The 10,457-nt window shown below is 45.1% G+C and overlaps 1 long non-coding RNA gene across 1 annotated transcript in view; it reads right to left on the reverse strand.

Moving 5' to 3' along the window:
• LOC135903042 (uncharacterized) overlaps positions 1–10,155 on the reverse strand; it is a 53,015-nt gene extending 42,860 nt beyond the window's left edge. Inside the window, exons 1-2 of the long non-coding RNA XR_010564693.1 lie at positions 10,038–10,155; positions 9,427–9,551 (exon numbers count right to left, since the gene is read on the reverse strand). This is a non-coding gene — a long non-coding RNA (uncharacterized lncRNA). The remainder of the gene's footprint in view (positions 1–9,426; positions 9,552–10,037) is intronic.
• Positions 10,156–10,457: the final 302 nt, after the last annotated feature.

Consider the following 10,457-nt stretch of genomic DNA (forward strand, 5'->3'; position numbering starts at 1 on the left):
GGGAGCACGTTTTGAGATCAGTGCGCGCCTGCGCAGTCGACAGCGGTTAGACAGATACTTTCAAACCACCGGAAGAGGCTCAGACAGTTTGACTTAAAAGGAGTGCAATGAATAAACGCCAGAACAAGGGGAATCGAGGGGCTTGATTTTCTTAATCATGACCACAAAGCCAACAGACAATGAAGCCAATGAAAGCAAATTAAAGCCAAGGAAAGTTAATTTCCCCGAAGCTTTCCCTGGCTGCATTGTTTGTTGGCTTTATCTGGTCATGATTAAGAAAATTAATCCCTTCGGTTCCTCTTGTTCTGTCATTTATTCATTGCGATGGTCTCGAATCTGGCAGCCTTGATGTGATTAGGTAGCATGAGAGGGTTTATCAGCCACGTGCCTGCTCTCCTAAGATAAGGTGTTCGCGACGCCATCGGGCAATAAAAGATGTTCCACATCCGCCCACCTTGGCTCTGAGTGGCACTGGATAACGCTCCTGTGGCTAGTTCTAGTACACATGGATACGAAGGTGAGTGGGCGAATTGAAAGCCGTCGCCGTAGCACAATTGGTAGTACAACGCACGCACCATGCGGAGGTTGTGGGTTCGGCTCCCATCGGCGACAATTTATCTTTTCGTCCACTTTCATTCCTCTTTTCTTCATTATTTTCTACATTCCTATTTAAATGGCAGTTAATTTCTCCGATGCTTTCCTTGGTTTCATTGTCTGTTGGCGTTATGTGGTAAGTAGTATACATACATACATATACGTTTGTACCGTGGAGGGTATATACGAGTTATAGTTGTAGATTTATATCTTAGGTAAAGATTTATTGCTCTACAATACTAGCGTACAAATCAACAATACCTCTGCTGATGGCTTACAATCTTCTAGCTCCACACGATTAATCAACAGTTGCTAGGTTATGTCAAGCAAAAGAAATATTGAATGCACAAGGAGCCTTATACTTAATTCATAAAACGCCTATAAACACTTCACAGACGTCTATAATTCCTTCATACAAACAAGGACCTTTGTGTCAAGTAGTTTCTGATCCATCGATATACTCGCCCTCCTAGTTCAATCGTCAAAAGAGCGTCTAGAATGGGTTGATGGGAAACGTTGTCCATATGTAGTGGTCCAACTACCGACCACTACATATGCCGAGGAGTTCCCCAAGGTGGGGTTCTAAGCCCTATTCTTTTCAACCTCGCGCTTCTCGGGCTGGCCGAATCCCTACTGGAAACAGTGAGTGTCTCAATCTACGCCGACGACATCTGCATCTGGTCATCAGCGGTCACTCGTCTGCAGGTTCGCGCAAAGCTGCAGAAAGCAGCAACACAGGCATCTCACTATCTTCACACACAAGGCCTTACCATCTCAACAGAAAAATGTGCGTTAGTCGCTTTTACACGAAAACCAATGTCTCGTTATCCAGTATGCATTAATGGCGAGCCTATCTCCTACCAGAGAAATCATCGGTTTTTGGGAGTCATTGTGGACCGGGACCTCTCTTGGAGCCCTCACGTTGCCCATTTGAAGAAGAAGCTCACATCTATTGTTCATGTCTTCAAGTTTATCGCCGGGAAAACATGGGGATCGTCAGTGGGCTCCATGCTACAGTTATATCGAGCACTTTTTATCGGATTGCTACGTTACAGTTCTCCCGTGCTTGCTAAAACATGCAAGTCAAATCTTCGAGAACTACAGAGCGTGCAAGCCCAGGCACTACGTGTTTGCCTAGGACTTCCGCGGAGCGCCTCAACAGCAGGAACCATTATATTGGCTCGAGACCATCCGATCACGACTTACATTAGCATCGACACGCTTAGGGCCCATGTTCGTCATGTTTCACGCATACAATCAAGCTCTCTTGCCTGCCTGCCAGAACGACGACCGCAGGCGTCCTTCTCCAACGAGGTCAGCATCCATCGTGCCTGTCTACCATCGGGCTTCACACCCTCAGCACGTTCAACCTCAGCTTTGTGGTGTTTAGAACAACCTCAAGTGCGTCTCACGGTACCAGGAATAAGAAAGAAGACCGACCTGCCTACCTTGGCCCTGAAGCAAGCAGCTCTGGATTGTTTGAACACTTTCTATTTTGACCGAGTCCACATATATACGGATGGCTCTTCCACTCAGACCAGCTCCACCGGCGCAGTGGTTATACCATCACGATCAATTAGCATCCAATACAAGATTTCTCACATGACAACATCGACCGGATCGGAGCTTGTTGCCCTCCGAGGTGCCGTTGATTACATTAACAACCAACCCGCTAATCGGTGGGCAATATTCTGCGATTCGAAGGCGGCCTTACAATGTCTTCTGTCATCTCTTCGTCGCGGGTCGTGTGAACAACTAGTGTCGGATATACGAGAAATGCACCATTGTATGATAGCGAAAGGACACGACGTCGTGTTTCAGTGGCTGCCCGGCCATTGTGGTATCTCCGGCAACGACCTCGCTGACGAAGCTGCTAGGAAAGCCCACGAAGGAGCAACCCTTGTTTCTGTACCTTTATCGCGGAGCGATGCAGCCCAACACCTAAGCAAGGTAGCACACCGTATGACATTAGAGAAGTGGCATACACCTGAATTCACCCAAGAACGATTGCATTCCCTCGACCCCTCTATGCAACTGCGGCTGTTACCAGGACTTCAGCGAAATGAGGCAACAATGCTGTGCCGCTTACGCTTGGGCGTCGCATTCACCAATGCGTATACGTTTTTGATTGGAATGACTGATAGCGCCGACTGTAATGCCTGCGGTGCCGAGGAAACTATAGAACATCTACTGTGCTACTGCCCATCTTTTCAAAACGAAAGACATGACCTCTGCACAGCTCTCAATCAGCTAGACAGCACACCGTTCACCTTGATGAAGATCTTGGGACCATGGCCTCGCATATCGCAGCTGCGAAAGGCCACAAAAGCTCTGCTGCGATATTTGAAGGCTACTGGACTGAGTCAGCGTCTGTGACCCGGACTGAGTGACCGAACGATATCCCCAGTGGACTTTCTCTTCTTCTTTTAATCTTTCAGTCCCCTTTTCCCTTTCCCCAGTGTAGGGTAGCCAACCGGGCTCAGTCCTGGTTAACCTCCCTACCTTTCCTTTATCATTTGCTCTCTCTCTCTCTTCATACAGGCTGACGCAAGACAGGGGCAACCGATCATTGATCGCAGGGAGAGGCTTTCGCCTGTCCGCGGACATAACCACGACAGAACACAGGCTGGTGATAATGAAGATGAGGAGGTTACGTTTACCTGGATGCTGTTGCTGCTTGCGTCGAAAACATGCTTACCTCCTTCGTTACTAAGATTGCGAGAGTCTTCTTCCGGAACCACTACTTGCGTTTCAAAAAAAGAAGCGTTCTCGGTCTCCATGTTGATCTTCAGGAAGCCTATGAAAAACGTGATAACGCGTCGGCGTAAGGCGGAGCGCGAACATTTACTGGCGCACGTATTCTCCTCAGTTAAGCTGAAGGAGCGGGACCTGCTGCTCCAGTGCTTAGGCGCGCTTTTATCTGCAGCTTTCTTTTTCGTTTTTTTTTCACGAAGGAATTCGCATAAATTACGCGGGTCGGGCCATGCGGGGCATTTGCAAATGCGAGATTGCGCTCGCCCTGCAGCAACAAATGAGCAAACACGGGAGAGACGGCGCTGACTTGGAGCCGGCGCTCGTTAACAGATAACCGAATTATCGAGTGTAATTTAAAAAGCGCCCTACGAACTCTCCACAACTTACCGTTTTCTTTCCCTTTTTTTGTGGTTCTTGGCATTGTGATCGACTTTCATCGTGTCCGCCGTCACTTAACCTCTCGCTCCCTCCACAGATCTGGCGCGACTATCTGCTCTCGCGTATATTGAAATCTTCCTTGCTTCCAAGCTCAGCTACTTTGTGTTTGTTTCGTGTTCTTATTTGAAAATGTTCAAATAAGAATAACCAAAATCAGATTCCCTATAGCCCGGAGGCAATTTCATCTTTCTTGCTTCTTTTCGGTCGATAGTCATTTGAGCGGACAACGTTATTCCACACTCAAAAAACGCCGAGTCCCTGGCTCCGATCTTGCCAGGCGCGCAGCTTGAGCATAACGCAATTCACTAATCGCGAGCCCAACGTTCATAACACTAATATACTGCTTGCCATATTGCTTTCCACATCTTTGTCTATTGTTAGTACCTTCAAATTTACTTCGAAAGTATGGTTGCGAGCCACTAAGTTTTCCTTAATTGTCGGATTGCGGCACACAAGTATGGAATATTTTTGTTTAGATCGTAGTACAGACGCGCATACTCTAAGAAAACAGGCAATATAGAAAAGGATTTTTCTGATTTCTTTTTCTAGATATAAAAAATGGAAAAATTGAGTAGTCAGCACTTATGCCATGTAATTGGGAGTATTTTGGTGAATGGTGCTAAAGTGGCCTTGGTGTCATTTTGTGAAGATAAGCCTTCAATGAAGTTGCAACAGATAATTTCATTCAGTTTGTGCACTATTTTCAGGTCATATTTTGAACTGCATCTTCAAAGCTTGACCCTGTGAGCAGAAAGCTTGACACGCATAGGCTTTTTTCCGGATATGTGATCCGGCGTTCTGCTGATGAAAAACGACATGAATAGTCCTGGTAATGTTCCGATTTATACAAATTCAGCAAAAGGCTGCTTCGATAGAAGAGTCAGATTTCCTTCAATAAGATTTCTGTCGGCACGCAGAAAAGAATTTCTCCTGAATATAACTTAGTGCGAAAGCACGCAAGAGCAGAGAGATTGACAAATCTGTATCACCTGCTTCAATCGCTGTGCCATACTTCCGCACCTCTTCACCTGGAACCGGGCGCACTCTCCTGCATAGCTTCATTTTATCGCATACCATATAGAGTTGTAAAAAAAGCAGCGCTGACGAGGTATAAAAAATTGTCTCGGGCTGCTTTTGCCTGTACATGCAAAACAAAAATACAAAAACTAAACATGCAGATCAGACCCAGATGTTGGAATCTGTAGTATCTGAAGCGAAGCTTTAGTGATGCGGTTAATAAATGGTATACGTAACTAAACGCAATGCGTACGATTGTCTTTAACGTAGAAGCAGTGATGTACCACCATTGCTCTGACGCTCCATGGCCATACTATAGTTCTGTACCATTAAACACCATAAAACATCATCACACAGCGATGACACCAGGACTGAGGCGATATTTGATGTTTGTCGAGGAAAGAATGGTTATTAGAGGTGTAAGTGCTGAAAACTACGACGCATATGGAAATACAGTTAATGATTCTATGTCTCTTGTCTCACATTTGCACGTACCCATTCTGGAGGATTGGCCAAGAATGACCCCATACCCAGTGGCTGAAGAATGGGGTTGGTTTATTGGTTTGATTACGCAGAATAGAAGTGTGCTCATTGGTGCTACTTTGCCGTTGAACACTCAGTGCTATACAAACCACCTTATGAGCCGATGTCGCTTGGGACAATACTTGGACGGTGCTTACCGCAGGTCTTGAAAGCACAGTTTCCATCGCCGCTAAATTTTATACGAAAGCTATTAGGAACAAGTTTATGTCTAGGGACTCGCGCTTCTCGTTCTTCCGTTTTTTTCTCTTCAGTTTATTTATCTGCAGATATGCGCTAAAGAATTCCCATTAGTTTTTTTTCATTATTATTATTTTACGCATAGTCCTATCTTGCTGATAACAAAACAGTGTAGCCAGAAACATATTTCTGCTAGCCCCATTGAACCTTATACCTGCACCTCAAAAACTTGCATACGTTTCGAAGGATTGGCAATGAACGTCAGACAAGTAAAAAATACATTCTACAAGGACATTTAGATGGAAGGCGACAAAGAAATTATTAGACACATTGTGGAGCCATAGTTGCAGTGGCCTTCAATAATTTCCGTCTTCTGAATTCGGTACACACCGAGCGATTAAAGCCACATTTGATAACTCCGCGCGTTCAGCGTTTCCGGTGCATAGCCGGCATCAGTATTGCTTTCTGGGTCGTTGTCCCATTGACAAAACTGACATGGCTGCTGGCTGTGAGTTTTTCAGCTGTGCTTATGTTGCAGCTCTTGAGAGAAGAGACTTCTCATGAAAAAATTCACCGACAAATTACGACACTCCCCAACGCGAAGTTTGAGCGCAGCTCTATATGTATTTTCATTTCGCGATATATTGACTGGCGCGGACAACCTATCTCGTGCGAGACGTCGCAAACGGATCGAAGTGCGACGTGTCTGCCTCGCTAATCAGGAGATCGCGAGAGGCAGTGCATGGGTGACGCGCGGGCGCGATTTACAGCAGCCGCCGCCGACAGACCTCCGCTCATGCAGCGCTTTGTTTCCATATGCTTGACGCTCGCTACTCTGGCGCCATCTCGTAGCCGTTGTCGGCGCAGAGCGCGCTTTGCGTGGCACTACACTTCTCAGACTTTCGCCATAACCTCCTCCATCGTTTTCTGAATCATAGTTCCACTGCAGCCTCCTCCTCCGCTTTCATCCTCGCTCTCTTTTCGCTATTGACGTGCTTCATCCTCCTCTGCGCTCCGCCTTAGTATTTCCATCCTTCTCTGTGGTTGTTCGCTCGGTTACGAAGGAAGCCGACGCTCTCCGCAGGAACGGGCGCCTAAGAGCTGCGCTCTAAAACTCCGTAGCTTCACGCAGCACAAAATGCGCCGAACACATGCAGTAAGAAGCTTAACGCTGATCCTCGCTTGCATATATGGCAAATCTGCAGAGCTGGTAGTTCTTTTAGAAAACAAAGTTACAGTTAAACAAGTTTCTAGAAAATTATTTTACAGAATGCAGAAAAATTTTGTATCTCATTTTAATAATTTTTGAATCATATTTACGTAAGCCGTTATAAACTACGAGGCTGCTTTCATGGGCGATCGAGATTTAGGTTTTACGTATAGCGTCATTGATCATTTTTATTGGGTTCAATAGTCATAAAATGACGACAGGGCCCTTGTCGAATCAACCACTTTCAGTCAAATGGTCATCGCTAAAAAGATAATTGAAAGTGTATGTCTGCCCCGGATATTATTTGCATTGGCGACCCACTTTTAATCAAGTGAATTATGCGAACTTGTGCTAAGCTTCCTCAAGAACGTTTCGATACCGGTGCAATCTTAAAACTACACGTCGTAATTTTTGGCATGCTCGGGTGCACTAAAATGTGCTTAAATTTCATGACCACGATTCGTTCGGCTCTAGAAACGATAACACGGCCACTTTTTATTCTTAGTGACAGAAACGTTTAGAAAAACAGTCATATGGACTGGCCCAGGCACCTCCGTTCAAAGCTTAATTTTGCCTGAGTGCTTCAATGCGTCCTTTCGATGAAAATACGAGCATAGTGATATGTACAAAACCTGAACCGAGTTTCACCATTTTTGAACGTCCCGGATGTATTCACGATGGCTGCACCCTGAGCATCGCCTTGTTTACATTACGGTTACCGGTTAAATACCTGACGGAGTTTCACATTTTATCAAAGAAAATAACCTCAGCATTGTTGAAACGAGATGCTCGTTTTTCTCCGCTCTAATATTTATATATATATACCGCCCGGCGTTGTCATCACATTCATTTTCTGGGATATTTATGTGTCGCTACTTGGACTAACCCTGCGATGTTAGCCAGCGCCACCGCTCACAAACCTTGGCAGTGGATGTGGAACATCCTTTATATATATACATATATATAAACGTGATAAACGGGGGTTAACCGAGGGGCCCGATTTTTATTAGTCCTATCATAAGAAGCCTACAAACACTGACACCAAGGAGAACATAGGGGAAATTACTTGTGCTTATTAAATGAAAGAAGGAAACGATAAATTAGTGGAAATTAAAGTGGATGAAAAAACTTGGGGTCAGTGTTTGTTGGCTTCTTATGATACATACATATATATATATATATATATATATATATATATATATATATATGTGTGTGTGTGTGTGTGTGTGTGTGTGTGTGTGTGTGTGTGTGTGTGTGTGTGTGTGTGTGTCTAGACTGCTGAAGTTTGAAGGCAGAACGGAATGGAACATCAACAGTATTTAGGCATCGCGTGATTGCTTTCTAGCCGGCGGGCGCATCCTGCCAACCGCGCCCCGATCTCTGCCGCTTTATTTTGATATTCGTTGCCTTCTACTCAAAAGGTTCTTGAGCAAGAGTCTTGGTGCAATTTGCAGTGCCGCTATCACGAGGTTTGTTGCTGCTTTTTTAGAGCGCACCCCAGGAAAAATGAAAAGGACGCTGTCGCAGGCGAAAACTGAAAGCTAGTGTAGAAAGAATGAACGGCCACATTTTTAATTTTGCTTCTCGTAAAACAAGAAAAAATATTTGACAGTGCCGTTTTTATCAGTCGTAAAAAACGGTATAACTATAGTATACTAAGAAGTGGGAACGATTGTCATTCACCCTATTAAACTTTCCATGATTGATGATTTCTAATGGCGGCGTCATTGAAACAATGTGGCAACAAATAGTCAAGTAGTCATACAGTCAGACTAGCCTAATCAAGTTTTCTACATCTAGTGCAGTCTAGCATTTTGCCTATCTCTACTCCTTGGTTCAATAAAACCCCTATGCCTGTAATGTAAAGTTAGCTATGCCTCGAGCTCGAACTCTCTATTCCCCCCCCCCCCTCAATACTCTAAACGTATCCTTGCTCTTCCTTGTCCTCGACTGCTGACCAGTCAATACTCCCATCCGCTTCAAATCCCAGTGCTTCTGGAAGCTCGACGTTCTCTATATGCAGTCGTGGCTGGGTGAATATCTTGGCGTTCAATTACAGTGCGCGGAGTCGTCTCCGGACTTCGCTTCACCCTTTTGCGAATATTCGCTCCTGCATGTTTACGCGATTAGGCAGCCAACTCGGGCTTGAAATGGCAAGGCACTGCCTCTCTTTGTGTTATCATACGGATTTTCTCTCCTGAATTTTTGTTAGCTGTCTTTATAAATCCCCATGAACCTTTTTCTTTTCTAAATTTGCAAGCAATTTACCATCTGTGTCTCTCTACTGGATGACTCCGGGTTGTCTATTCGCAATCCCAATTACTTTTCATGAAACTTCCTACACCTTGTGTATTTCTGCAGAACTGCTTTGCTCAGGCTGGAATCGGCAGGACATTGGTTAGACTACCTTAACAGGTGGTTTCGGCACCCCTGTCTGTCGCACTCCGTGACGTCGACAAAAAGTACCGAAAAAGAAATGGAAAAGAAGCCCGAGAACAAGCGGATTGCCGAACGTAAAAAAAAACGGGTTACGATCGGCGCTTCGAATGCAACTCGTACCGAATACGCAAGAAATATGCAATGCCCGTGGCCATTGATTAATGGCTAAGCCGCCACCAAGCCTCTGCTTCGCAAAGCGTAGAGAAAGATAGCATCATAGAAATCTGTTACACGTTGAGCAAATGGTGACGTACCTGTAGCGAGAAACAAAATTAGTCTTGAAGAAGCTGTCCGTAAGCACGACGATATCGCCACACACCGGAAAAACTGTTTAAGCAGGACGTTCCAAATGAGGGAGTGCGCACATACCGACCACCAGCTGCGAAAAAAGAAAGAAAAAATGCAAGGCAGTAATTTTAGCGACGCCCGGCAACGGTCACGCACATCTGACACGATTCTGCAAGAAATTCAAGCAACTATTACATGAATACAAAGTAAGATCGAATTGATTCTCTTCTCACTGACAAACAGGAATGCACCTATAGGCTCCATTTTTTTCGGGGTAAGCTCAGTTGGGTGCAAGTCTGCCGAATGTCTTTACCGCGAGACGAAAGCAGACCAGGTCGTCGCCTCCAGTGGAAACGACCACGACGGTAGGAACAACCAAAGCTTCCGTAAAGATTTTTCACACATGTTTATAATGGTTAAAAAAAAAACATGGACCTTAGAAATCGCCATCAGAAACAGAGAGAGAGAGTAATATAGGAAGGCAGGGATGTTAAACAGTCAATAGTCTGGTTGGCTACCCTACGCTGGGGGAAGGGAGAAGGGGAAGCGAGAGAAGGGAGAGAGAAGGCGTACATACGTGTACGGACAGCACTTGAGTCAAAGACGCTCGCGCTAACCAGTAGTTCTGAGAAAGCATTAAAGTGCCTTCACTGTCTTCTGAGCCGATGATCGGTCGGGACGGTGCTCTAGTAACGTCTGTTCACTCAGAGGACGATCATCTGCAAAGCGAAAAGCACTAACGTACTTGAACATCTATTTAAAGAAACCGGAAAATTAAACATGTGCTAGGGGCTGCATTGGCCGAGTTCTGTAAGCGTAACCGACTTCCGTCATTTGTATTTATCTGCGCTTCATTTATCGGCACTTGTTGTCTAATATGTGTATCATGTTCACCATTGTACGCTTTGTGTGATAAAGCAGTGTTTTTACTTTTGTGTCTAAGAGTGTGTACAATGTCAATTGTGTATTTTCTTCATCTGTAACGCCTGCTCATCTT

Source organism: Dermacentor albipictus, chromosome 1, assembly GCF_038994185.2.
Source record: "Dermacentor albipictus isolate Rhodes 1998 colony chromosome 1, USDA_Dalb.pri_finalv2, whole genome shotgun sequence".
Classification (NCBI taxonomy): Eukaryota; Metazoa; Arthropoda; class Arachnida; order Ixodida; family Ixodidae; genus Dermacentor; species Dermacentor albipictus.